Source organism: Dama dama, chromosome 6 (assembly GCF_033118175.1).
Source record: "Dama dama isolate Ldn47 chromosome 6, ASM3311817v1, whole genome shotgun sequence".
In the NCBI taxonomy this organism is placed as follows: domain Eukaryota; kingdom Metazoa; phylum Chordata; class Mammalia; order Artiodactyla; family Cervidae; genus Dama; species Dama dama.
Window position 1 is genome coordinate 40,653,554 of NC_083686.1, and position 13,766 is coordinate 40,667,319.

A 13,766-nucleotide genomic window follows, 5' to 3' on the forward strand; every position below is an offset into this window, starting at 1 on the left:
ATGAAATATGGATGTTTAATGCAATACCACTTAAGCATGAACTCAAAAGTCGTTGGGTTCTCTTCATCTGAAAAATCTCTGAGTGCATATGACTTAATCTACATTTGGCCTCCATTACATTGTATCGTAATTTTTTATTTATTATACTAATACTAAGCAAGGAGTCCATTACTTAAGTTTAAAACTAGACAAAACAATTCAAAACCTATTCCGTTTGCAAACTTTCTCTTAAGAGACAAACAGTAAATTTGCCTGTGCAGTCCATAACTACATAACGTAACTACCATACTCTGCTGTTAATAATGAAAAGTCATCGACAATATATCAGTAAATGAACATAACTTTCAATTAGACTTTATTTACAAATACAGGTTGTGTTGGCTCCATGTGCTATAAAGTCAAACACGCAAGAGCAAAACTTTAAGCATTGGCTTCATGTTCACTCAGATCTTATATATAGTCATCCTCATATTTTGAGAAGATAGATTCCATTTTATTTTCAGATATAATATGTGAAAGTTTATTGTTGGCTGGCATGATTTTACAGTATTCAATGTTGAGTTGTGAATGTCAACTACAAATTGGCACTTGCCATTGGCATTTGTCCTCTACCTCTGCAAGTATTAAAACATGTGCCGCTGTAGCTGCTGACTTTCCACACCCACTGTGAGGAGTTCAGGGTGGAAAGCAGAAATGAGGCACTCTGTGCTTGTGGGGGCGGGGAGGCAACTGGCAGAACAGGTCTGCAGATAGTTATATACCTGATTTTATGAGCCCAATTTTTATATCTCCTTATATCTAGAAAAGCACTAAAATCCTTCCTGGTGACAACTGCTCCTTGTGACTAGCAGAAACCTTCTAAAAAAATAAAGGTATGGGGGAATACATGCTTGATTACTTACATGATTTTACTTCATCAAAATCACATATATATTGACCTTCTCCCCTACCTTTTTGGAGCAGTTTCTCAGAGCTATCTGAAATGCTATTTTCTGGTCTATAGCCCTCATATTGCCCCAAATAAAACTTTACTCACAACACTTAGGTTGAATTTTTTTAAGTCAGTATGAAAAAGAAAGAAAAAAAGAATCAGTCTAGAAGCTACAAGTTCCAACTTGAACCTGGAATTTGAATATGCTCTTTGAAGTATGAATGCTTCCATCTTCTGTGCTCTAAATCTACAATCATATTCACTGTCAGGTTTTTTTTTAAAGATCTTTAAAACTTGTCAGGTTAATGTAATTTGTATACTTACATTGAAAATATATTTCCATTTCATCTAAATTTTTGATAGGTGCCAAGATGAAAATGTCAGTGATGCAGAAATGTACTTCCATCATATAAAATAAATTGTAATATTTTCAACAATTACCCTAACAACAGTTACAACAGTCTTATGAAAAATGACACTGATTTGGTTCTTTTAATCCAGATTTGCCTGTGCTAACTTCATGTAATCAAGCAATAATCTAGTCTTTTTCTTGAAGTCAAGGAGATTAGAGGAATGTTTGCATGAAATGTTAGAAAATATTATCTTGATGAATCCTCAGGAGGTGAAATAAAAATTCAAGATTATTTTCATATATTTCTTGCCTCTCATTTCCATATTATGGATAGTTTTCTAGAGAAAATTTTGTAAATCTGGAGGTTCTTAGAAATCAAAAGCATATAGTCAATAAACACATTTTAAATCATATGAACTCCTGGTAAGTAAAAAGAAAATAACAAAAGTGCTAATACATTTAATTAAAATGATATAAAGTATCATAAGAAGAGGTGTGAGTTATAAGTATAAGTATAATTTTTAAGATAAAAATTGAGCTTTAATTCACCCTTAAAGATAATCTAGCCAAACCTTCATATTAAACAAATGCCTGTATATCAAGAAATGTGTTAGGTATATTTCCATATTATCCATTTTACATCTTATAATAGTGCACGGTTTATAATGATATGAGTGCCTAAATATTAAAAAAAAAAGGAAAATGAAACAAAAAAGATTTCAAAATACATACAAGATAAACCTATTATATAATAAAGGTAAAATCTAACGTTCTACAATTTTATCTCTTAACTCTTCATATTTAATAAATATTTCATCTAAAAGGCTGAAATATTGTTTAAAGTATTTATTTGGCTTTCAAATTAACTGATCTCATTTGTTTGTCTCTGCCTCTTATATTTGAGGAAAATTAATTTCTTACTTTTTCCCTGAAGAATCATTCTCTTCACCCCATGTGACATTTGGCTTTTCCTTTTAATGGGAATGTGATTTATTTACATGGAATAAATGGTGTAGAATGACTGACTGCCTAGGTTGAATGCACGTTTTAACCCTGATCCCTGGGGTATCATTAAGTGCAAAATACTTCTTTGGTTTATTTGTTTTATCAGTGAAAATGGAACTATCACTGCAGTAATTCACTGTAAACAATATTCAGCAGTATAATGGCTCCTTGTATTTTTGCTTTTTTTTCTGAGTTGGCCTAATGGCAGGTAGTGACTTGTTAAGATAAGCCAGAGTAAAAGTTCAATACATTAAAATGCAATCAATTTGTTTTATAAAACTTCTTTATTTGATATAATATCAGGGGGGAAACGCAAGAATATATGCAGTGCCAGTGTAGGTATCAAGACAATGTCAAATCACCCACAATGTCACTCTTCCTGCATTTCCTCAGAGAGCAAGCTGTATATGAAACTTTAAAAATATGACTTTCTTTAGGTATGTAATAAGTTAGTAGTGTTATGTTTATTTACTGTTATTTCACAAAGCACTTGCATATTTTTTATCCAAAATAAAACGTATTTCTATATCTCTTTTGAATGGAGAGACATAAAGAATGTAGAGCCTAGAACATAAGTGATCTCTTTACCTTTTGTCACAGTCTGCCACTTCCATCTCCAAATATTTCACTCATTTGTATTGCACTATATTTTCCAAAAAGAGAAAGTAAAAGAATATCAGTTAAAATGTTGGCATTTATTCCAAACAGTGGCTCTGCTAAGAGGAGAGTATCTCCTATATGATTTACATCTCTATGTGTGAACCTGGGAAAGGGTTCTGGTAAAACCTTCACTACATAAACTTCTACATAGTTTACCGAACACCTTCATTGTTTAAAGAGAAAAACAATAAATAAATAAAGACAAATGAAATTATATAAACAGCACACAGTCATTTAAATAATGAGAAGAGGCCATAAAGATCACATAAAAATTGAACTTTGGATCCCACGGTCATTCCTTCGAAAAAGTCTTTTCCCACCTCTTTGCACCAAACACATTTCCAACAGCTTGTGCCAAACATTTGAACTTTTGATGCTGCAATCTTCTGTGAGATTGGAAAGGACAAAATATAATTTTCAAAATTATTAAAGTATTCAAAATGTCAAAAGTACTTGGAGCGGTATACAGAGCACATCCCTACTGACCTAGTGGCCCATGAGCTAAGGTGAACTAAGAGGAAAGACCCTACCAGGTACTTCTGGTTTCCACATAAGATGTTCACAGATGCACATATTTCTTTTTTTAACTACTGTGAATTCTATATTTATAACTAAAAGAACTACTTTCAAATTATTCAGCAAATGAACAGATTGTTTAATAATTCAAATAAAAATGTACCACAGAATGTTTCAAAAAACATTTGAAGAATTATCTGCGATCCTCTAACTTTTCTACAGCTTTCAAATGATGCTTCTGATAGAATTATTACATTCTAAACCATTAAAAATTTTCTTTTTAGTATCTTTTATTGACATATAGTTGATTTACAATGTTGTGTTAATTACTGCTGTATAGCAAAGTGATACAGTTACACATATATATATATGTGTATATATATATATATATACACACACATTCTTTTTTTATATTCTTTTTCCATTATGGTTTATCATAGATATTGAATATAGTTCCTGTGCAGTATAGCAGAACCTTGTTGTTTAGCCATCCTATATATAAAAGCTTACATTTGCTAACTTCAGCTTCTATTTTATTACTCTCCCAACTCTTTCACCCTTCACAATCACCAGTTTGTTCTCTAAACCTGTGATTCTGTTTTAAAGATATATTCATTTGTGTCATATTTTAGATTCTACACATAGGTGATATCATACACTGTTTATCACTCTTTCTGATTTGTGTCACTTACTGTGCAAATTAAAAAGCAGAGACATCACTTTGCTAACAAAGTTCTGTCTGTCCAGGTTATGGTTTTTCCAGTGGTCATGTATGGATGTGAGAGTTGGGCTGTGAAGAAAGCTGAGCACCGAAAAATTGATGCTTTTGAACTATGGTGTTGGAGAAGACTTTTGAGAGTTCCTTGGACTGAAAGGAGATCCAACCAGTCCATCCTAAAGGAGATCAGTCCTGGGTGTTCATTGAAAGGACTGATGCTGAAGCTGAAACCCCAATACTTTGGCCAACACATGCGAAGAGTTGACTCATTGGAAAAGACCTTGATGCTCGGAGGGATTGGGGGCAGGAGGAGAAGGGGATGACAGAGGATGAGATGGCTGGATGACATCACCGACTTGGTGGACATGAGTTTGAGTAAACACTAGGAGTTGGTGATGGACAGGGAGGCCTGTCATGCTGTGATTCATGGGGTCGCAAGGAGTCAGACACGACTGAGCGACAGACTGAACTGAACTGAGTATTATAATCTCTAGTTGTATGCTTATTGCTGAAAATGACATTTCTTTTATTTATTTATTTTTTTAATTGTATGGCTAAAGCCATTTTATGGCCAGTGGTAATCCATTGTAGATATGTACCACATCTTTATTCATTCACATATCAATGGACAGTTATTTTCATGTCTTGGTTATTGTGAATTATGTTGCTATGAACATAGGGATACATGTATCTTTTTGAATTATAATTTTGTATGGATGTATGCCCATTAGTGAGATTCCTGGATCATTTGGCAATTTTATTTTTAGTTTTCTGAGGAACCTCCATACTGTTTTGCACAGTGGCTGTACCAACTTACATTTCTAGAAAATATATAGGAGGGTTCCTTTTCCCCTACATCCTCTTCAGATGCACATATTTCTAAGATTGAGTGCTAGATAATTGGACATTTTCATGGATTGAACCTTGTCTGGTGAGAAAATTATCCATTTGGAATGACAGAGACAACAGCTATGAACAAAGTAATATTAAGCAGAGTCAATTAGTTAGGATATCCTCTGTTAGTTCATTGCCAAAAAATCAATAGAATGATTCAAAGAACCACTACTTTTAATTCAGGTGAAAAATATTGATGCCTAAAAGATTGATGGATTTGATAAACAATTAGCTAAGTGACTGACTGGAGCTTAACTACTTTGTCTATGAAATTTAAAGAAGAATATAAAATTACCTGCAAAAAGAAAATAAAAAAACAAGCAACACATAGTTGATGTTAGTTATTGCAAAGTTTCTGACAAATAAATATGGATTTGTTATCAGCTTCTATTCTATTTTTAAAATATTCACAATTTAATTGGATAGAGACAATCTAATCCAATACCTCTTTGTCTTAATATTATAATGCTAAATATAAATCAACCCAGATTAGATACCTACTTCTAACAATAGTAAATTTTAAATTATTTATTATAAAAAATGTAATTATAAAGCATATACAAGTTCCACCTTTCAAAAAAGAGGTTTCCATAAAGCATATACAAGTTCCACCTCAAAAAAGAGGTTTCTATAAAATCTTCCCCAAAACAATTTATAAATAAATGTGAGAAACAAATTAACACAATTTCTTTTCCACCTTTTATCTTTTAAATTTTCAGATAGAAAAGAATCACAAGTCCAGAAATGGAATGAATATTTATTATGCACCCACATACTGTTCATAATATTTTTTATTTAATTCATTTTTATATGAAGTGGGTTCATTTCTCTCTAATTTTGGGTGGGAAAAAATGAAATTCAAAGATAAACTTTGCAGTTAATTGTTAGTAAGAAACAATCGTTATAGTTGTTTTGAACCCAAGCCTATCTTAAAACAAGAATGTTCTGCAAATGTTTTATATCAATCTTAGCCTAAGCAGGTAAATCATCTATATAATAGAGACCCGGCAGCCATCGAGGGCTTTATTTTGTTTGACTAATGTGGCCTGAACAATGGCTTCCTGTTAAAAGATAGTGGTGGGGGTCATAATTTTTTAGCTTTATTCATTACTCCCCAAGCTACTTGAGAGACTGTCATCCATTCATTTAAACTCTCTTTTGTCAGTTTCTTAGGCTATATGTGAAAGTGAAAGTCGCTCAGTCCTGTCTGACTCTTTGTGAACTCATGGACTATAGAGTCCATGGAATTCTCCAGCCCAGAATACTGGAGTAATTAGGCTTTTCTTTCTCCAGGGGATCTTTCCAACCCAATGATTGAACCCAAGCCTCCCTCATTGCGGGTGGATTCTTTACCAGCTAAATTACAATTCTTTACCAGCTAGGAAGCCTAAGAATACTGGAATGGGTATCCTATCCCTTCTCTAGTGGATCTTCCCCACCCAGAAAGCAAATCAGGGTCTCCTGCATTGCAGGAGGATTCTTTAACAAATAAGCTATCAAGAAAGCCAGTGAAGTGTAATATTTTCTGATGGTAAACAATGGTAAGCTAAAGATATTACAAACTCTAAGGTAGCCATATATACATTTATTAAAAATATATAGTTGCCAAATCAATAGTAGAGATACAGTGGAATATTAAAACATAAAAAAAAAAATGATCCACATGAAGTAGAATAGAGAGGGGAATGAAGAGAATATATAAATATCAAAATAAAGAGTATGATGGTAAAATTAATTCTATTCATATAAATAATTAGTATAAATTTAAAAGGAATAAATACTCCTCTTAAAAGTAATAATTATTATACCAGATTAAGAAGCAAGGCCCAACTACGTGCTATTTACAATAGATGTACATAAACTATAAAGCTGCAAAATGTTTTTAAAAAACTTGAAGTTGTGCTCGCTTCAGCTGCACATATACTAAAATTGGAACGATAAAGAGAACAATAGCATGGCCCTTGTGCAAGGATGACACGCAAATTCGTGAAGCATTCCATATTTTTAGAAGAAGTGAAACTCTTGCTGTTTGCAGATGACATGAACCTCTACATAGAAAACCCTAAAGACTCTACCAGAAAATTACTAGAGCTAATCAACAAATATAGTAAAGTTACAGGATATAAAAGTAACACACAGACATCCCTTGCATTCCTATACACTAACAATGAGAAAACAGAAAGAGAAATTAAGGAAACAATACCATTCACCATTGCAACAAAAAGAATAAAATACTTAGGAGTATATCTACCTAAAGAAACAAAAGACCTATACATAGAAAACTATGAAACACTGATGAAAGAAATCAAAGAGGACACAAACAGATGGAGAAACATACCGTGTTCATGGATTGGAAGAATCAATATTGTGAAAATGAGTATACTACGCAAAGCAATCTATAGATTCAATGCAATCCCTATCAAGCTACCAATGGTATTTTTCACAGAACTAGAACAAATGATTTCACAATATTTATGGAAATACAAAAAAAACCTTGAATAGCCAAAGTAATCTTGAGAAAGAAGAATGGAACTGGAGGAATCAACCTGCCTGACTTCAGACTCTACTACAAAGCCACAGTCATCAAGACAGTATGCTACTGGCACAAAGACAGAAATATAGATCAATGGAACAGAATAGAAAGCCCAGAGATAAATCCATGTACCTATGCACACCTTATCTTCAACAAAGGAGGCAAGGATATACAATGGAAAAAAGACAACCTCTTTAACAAGTGGTGCTGGGAAAACTGGTCAACCACTTGTAAAAGAATGAAACTAGAACACTTTCTAATACCATACACACACACACAAAAAAAAAAAAAAAAAAAAAAAACTCAAAATGCATTAAAGATCTAAATGTAAGACCAGAAACTATAAACCTCCTAGGGGAGAACATAGGCAAAACACTCTCCGACATAAATCACAGCAGGATCCTCTATGACCCACCTCCCAGAATATTGGAAATAAAAGCAAAAATAAACAAATGGGACCTAATGAAACTTAAAAGCTTTTGCACAACAAAGGAAACTATAAGCAAGGTGAAAAGACAGCCTTCAGAATGGGAGAAAATAATAGCAAATGAAGCAACAGACAAAGGATTAATCTCAAAAATATACAAACAATTCCTGCAGCTCAATTCCAAAAAAATAAATGACCCAATCAAAAAATGGGCCAAAGAACTAAACAGACATTTCTCCAAAGAAGACATGCAGATGGCTAACAAACACATGAAAAGATGCTCAACATCACTCATTATCAGAGAAATGCAAATCAAAACCACAATGAGGTACCATTACACGCCAGTCAGGATGGTTGCTATCCAAAAGTCTACAAGCAATAAATGCTGGAGAGGGTGTGGAGAAAAGGGAACCCTCTTACACTGTTGGTGGGAATGCAAACTAGTACAGCCGCTATGGAAAACAGTGTGGAGATTTCTTAAAAAACTGGAAATGGAACTTCCATATGACCCAGCAATCCCACTTCTGGGCATACACACCAAGGAAACCAGATCTGAAAGAGACAAGTGCATCCCAATGTTCATTGCAGCACTGTTTATAATAGCCAGGACATGGAAGCAACCTAGATGTCCATCAGCAGACGAATGGATAAGGAAGCTGTGGTACATATATACCATGGAATATTACTCAGCCATTAAAAAGAACACATGTGAATCAGTTCTAATGAGATGGATGAAACTGGAGCCCATTATACAGAGTGAAGTAAGCCAGAAAGATAAAGACCAATACAGTATACTAACACATATATATGGAATTTAGAAAGATGGTAATGATAACCCTATATGCAAAACAGAAAAAGAAACACAGATGTACAGAACAGACTTTTGGACTCTGTGGGAGAAGGTGAGGGTGGGATGTTTAGAGAGAACAGCATCAAAACATGTATATTTTCTAGGGTGAAACAGATCACCAGCCCAGGTTGGATGCATGAGACAAATGCTCGGGCCTGGTGCACTGGGAAGACCCAGAGGGATGGGGTGGAGAGGGAGGTTGGAGTGGGGATAGGGATGGGGAATACATGTAAATCCATGGCTGATTCATGCCAATGTATGACAAAATCCACCACAATATTGTAAAGTAATTAGCCTCCAACTAATCAAAATAAATGAAAAAAAAATAAAAAATTAAAAACTTGAAGTTATGCTATGCAAATACTAATCAAGAGAAAGTCAGAGTGGATATATTCCTATTAGGCAAAGCTGACCTGAAGGAAAACAGAATAAACAGAGATAATTTTATTATTGTAAAGGAAATATTCATCGAGAAGAAATACAAATGTTCAGTGTATATATACTCATTAACAGAAAATACAAGAAGAAGAAGAAGAAGAAGAAAAAAAAAAACCCGACAAATTGTAGGAAGTGAAAAAAAGTAACGTGAAAGTCGCTCAGTCGTTCTGATTTGATTCTTTGTGACCCGGTGGACTGCAGCCTGCCAGACTCCTTTGTCCGTGGAACTCGAAATGGGCCCATTCTCTTCTCCAGAGGATCTTCCCAATGCAGGGATCAAACCCATGTCTCCCACATTGCAGGCAGATGCCTTACCAGCTGAGCTATCAGGAAAGCAACAAATTGTAAGGGAAAATACCAAATCCACGATTAACATTTGAGATTTCAAAGCCTTCTCTCAGCTGCTGCAAGAAAAGTAAATGGAGAAAAGTCTAGTAAGAATAAAAAGATCCAAATACATAACACTATTTTACATTAACTTATAAAATATAAAAGGAGGCAATACTTTCCAATATAAATATTGAAGCTACATTTTTCCATATATACACTGATATTCTACATACACGTTTTATTTTGCTATATTTAACAATAAGCTCAGTCTTTGTATGCACTTAATGATAGCAAAAGATATTAAGAAACACCTTTATGGACTGCATTTTTATGTTACATTAAAAATGAATTTTAGGTAACTAAGTTATCTCTTTTAATAAATTAACTTACTCTGGGGAAGAACGTATATATATATATATAATATTTATAAAATTGATAAAACATACAATATATAAAAGAGGTGCTCCATGGCCCAGTAATATGTTTGCTAAGCTTACCACTCACTTTGTGCTCAGCTCCTGGTATAGCACCGGATACATACAGTGAGTATTTTACTTTTCCATAAACTGTTTCTTGTATTTCCATAAACTATTAATTGGAAATAATACAATTGTTCCTTTAAAACTATTAGGCAAGAAACTAAGAGAAGAATGGGTTAAAAGGGGTAGATTGGTATTCCCTAACAGGAAAAATAGTTATTGGTGTAGACTAGGAACAGACTGAGGTTTATTAAAAAATAATGAGGCAGGATGAGATACAAAGATGAGATAAAATTGTACTCCAAAAGAACTGGAGAGAGATTTCAGAATTAAAATGAAATGGATGGTTAACTCACTATTCAATTTTAAGTGCACTTTATATAAATTTAGAATAGAGTAAGAATATAGTGGAGGCCTCAACTTTCAAACACAACACCAAAGTTGTGAAACTTGAAGTATAGCATTAAATAATAAACAGTATATCAAAAAGCATTGAAAATAGAAGGAAATGAACAGAATTTGAGTTTTCCACTTACAAGGAAAAACACTGATATTTAATTAAATGAAACTTATTATAAGTCATCAGGAAACTGTGTAAAATGCATAAACCAAGAAAAGAAGAAACATGTAAAAATATGAAAGACTCCTCAAATATTTATGGAATCAGAGTAATGCAATTTAAAAAGAATGAAATAATATGATTTTTGAGATTGGCATATATTAAAATGGATAGGAATGTATATTGTTTAGAAGATGTGTCAGTTCCTCCTCTCTACTATAAAAGAAATACGATATATGTCGTTCAGTTGCAAAGTCATGTATGACTCTTTGCAGCCCATGGACTGAAGCAGTCAGGCTTCCCTGTCCTTCACTGTCTTCCAGAGCTTGCTCAAACTCATGTCCACTGAGTTCATGATGCCATTCAGCCATCTCATCCTCTGTTGCCCCGTTCTCCTCCTGCCCTCAATCTTTCCCAGCATCAGAGTCTTTTCCAATGAGTTGGCTCTTCTTATCAGGTGGCCAAAGTATCGGAGCCTCAGTTTCAGCATCAGTCATTCCAATAAAGATTCAGGGTTGATTTCCTTTAGGATTGACTGGTTTGATTTCCTTGCAGTCGAAGGGACACTCAAGTCTTCTCCAGCACCACAGTTTGAAAGCATCAATTCTTCAATTCTCAGCCTTCTTTATGGTCCAACTCTCACATCCATACATGACTATTGGAAAACACATAGCTTTGACTATATAGCCCCTTGTTGGCAAAGGGATGCCTCTGCTTTTTAATATGCTGCCTAGTATTGTCATAGCTTTTCTTCAAAAGAGCAAATATCTTTTAATTTAATGGTTGCAGTCACCATCTACAGTGATTTTGGAGTCAATGAAGATAAAATCTGCCACTGTGTCCACTTTTGCCCCCATCTATTTGCTATGAAGTGACATGACTGGATGTTTTTTGAATGTTGAGTTTCAAGTCGCCTTTTTCACTCTCCTTTTCACCCTCATCAAGAGGCTCTTTAGTTCTTCTTTACTTTCTGCTGTTAGGGTGATGTCATCTGCATATCCGGGGTTATTGATATTTCTCCCAGCAATCTTGATTTCAGCTTTGAGTCATCCAAGCTGGCATTTCGCATGATGTGATCTGCATGGAAGTTAAGTAGGCAGGGTGACAGTATACAACCTTGATGTACTGCTTTCCCAATTTTGAACCCGTCCATTGTTCCACGTCTGCTTCTAACTGTTGCTTCTTGACCTGCGTACAGGTTTCTCTACAGACAGGTAAGGTGGTCTGATATTGCCACCTCTTTAAGAATTTTCCACAGTTTGTAGAGATCCACACAGTCAAAGGTTTTAGCATAGTCCATGAAGCAGAAGTAGGTATTTTTGTGGAACTCCCTGTGATCCAACGGATGTTGTCAACTTGATCTCTAGTGTCTCTGCCTTTTCTAAATACAACTTGTACATCTGAAAGTTCTTGGTTCATATACTATTGAAGCCTGGCTTGAAGGATTTTAAGGATTTTTGTATATGGGTGGCTTCATATATGAGAGACTTACAAATAGCTAATATTTACTCCTCAGAGTTCTGGAAGCTGTGGGGTTCAAGACTGTGGGAGCAGCAGATTTCATGTCCAATGAGATCCTGCTTTTGCATGTTAGCTTTCTTCTTAATGTAACTTTACATGCAGAAGAGGCTAGGAAGGTCTGTTGGATCTCTTTCATAAGAACACTAATCTCATTCATGAGAGCTCCACCCTCATGACCTAACACTTCCCAATGGCCCCACTTCCTAACAGGATTACATTGGGTACTAGGTCTTAACATAAATTTTGGGAGGATTCTAACATTCAGTTAATAGCAGAGGGGAATGAGTATTGTCAAACAGTTCTTGTCATACTAATGTTAAGAATGCAAATATGGAAATACATGTCAGTGTTTACCTAGTTCCCCAAAGAAAAGTGAAGTAGTAAGGTCTAGGAAAGAATATTATTATTTTCTTACTAAATATACGTACACTTTGGCCCCAGCACTTTATCTTAAAAAAACAAACAAACAAACAAACAAAAACTTCTAAGTATGCAAAGTTTCACTTTTTAAAATTAATTCATTAATTAAAACCTTCACATTTTCTTTCATTTACAAAACTCTTGCTCTTACCAGACAGTAATACCAAGCTGGTATTATTGTGATAAAGATGCTTGTGTAAGAATAGCTCTTGGTACATTATTTATAATATTGGAACAATGAAAGCAATCCAAATATTAACATAAATACACTCACTGATTACAATACATCCATATAGGAATGTTATGCAACCAATAAAATAATGATAGATGCATATACTTATAAAAATAGAAAAGTATGTTCTTTAATAAAATAAATATAAATGGTATAAATAGTTTGATCTCATTTTATTCAAAAAAAAGTGCATTTGTGGTGTGTGTACAGAAGTCACTCTCCATATTTTTTGTCATCAGTTATTTCATTTATGAAATAATGACCATGATTTACTTACATAATTAAGAGAAAACTTTCCAAATAATGTAAAATACAACTTGACCCACAGAATATTTAAATTTCTTATATCATTGCTCTTGATACTAGAATGACTTTCAAAATTAACGGTAATTTTTGGTTTATTTGTTTTTAATAGAGGGGCTTTGGTTCAGATTCAAACTGAATTACAATTTTAGTCCGAGAACATTGCATGTATACTTTTGAAGATCTACGCCTGTGATTCTAGTGTTCTCCTCTCCAAAGAAGGAACATAGTTAATAATAGATTTCAAAAAACAACTTTTTATTTTGTGTTGGAGTATAGCCAGATAATAATGTTTTTATTGTTTCAGGTTAACAATGAAGGGACTTGGCCATACATATACATGTATTCATTCTCCCTCAAACTCCCTCCCATCCAGGCTACCACATATCATTGAGCAGAGTGCCACGTGTTTGTTCCAAACTCCCTAACTATGCCTTCCCCCAAACTTACCCTCTGTCAACCATAAAAGAATACAATAGAGTTAAGTAAAAACCCTATCCATTTGCTACTATCTTCTGTCAGACATTTTTGAAATACAAAAATTGGTTTCTTGTGGCCCCTATCCTCAGCTGTTTACTTTCTAATGGAAGAATGGAAG

General features: G+C 34.0%; 1 non-coding gene across 1 annotated transcript; it reads left to right on the plus strand.

The window, feature by feature from the left end:
- The first annotated feature begins 6,975 nt into the window (after window positions 1–6,975).
- On the plus strand, window positions 6,976–7,082 carry LOC133058949 (U6 spliceosomal RNA). The gene has a single exon (XR_009693457.1). It is a non-coding gene; the product is annotated as a U6 spliceosomal RNA (small nuclear RNA).
- Window positions 7,083–13,766: the final 6,684 nt, after the last annotated feature.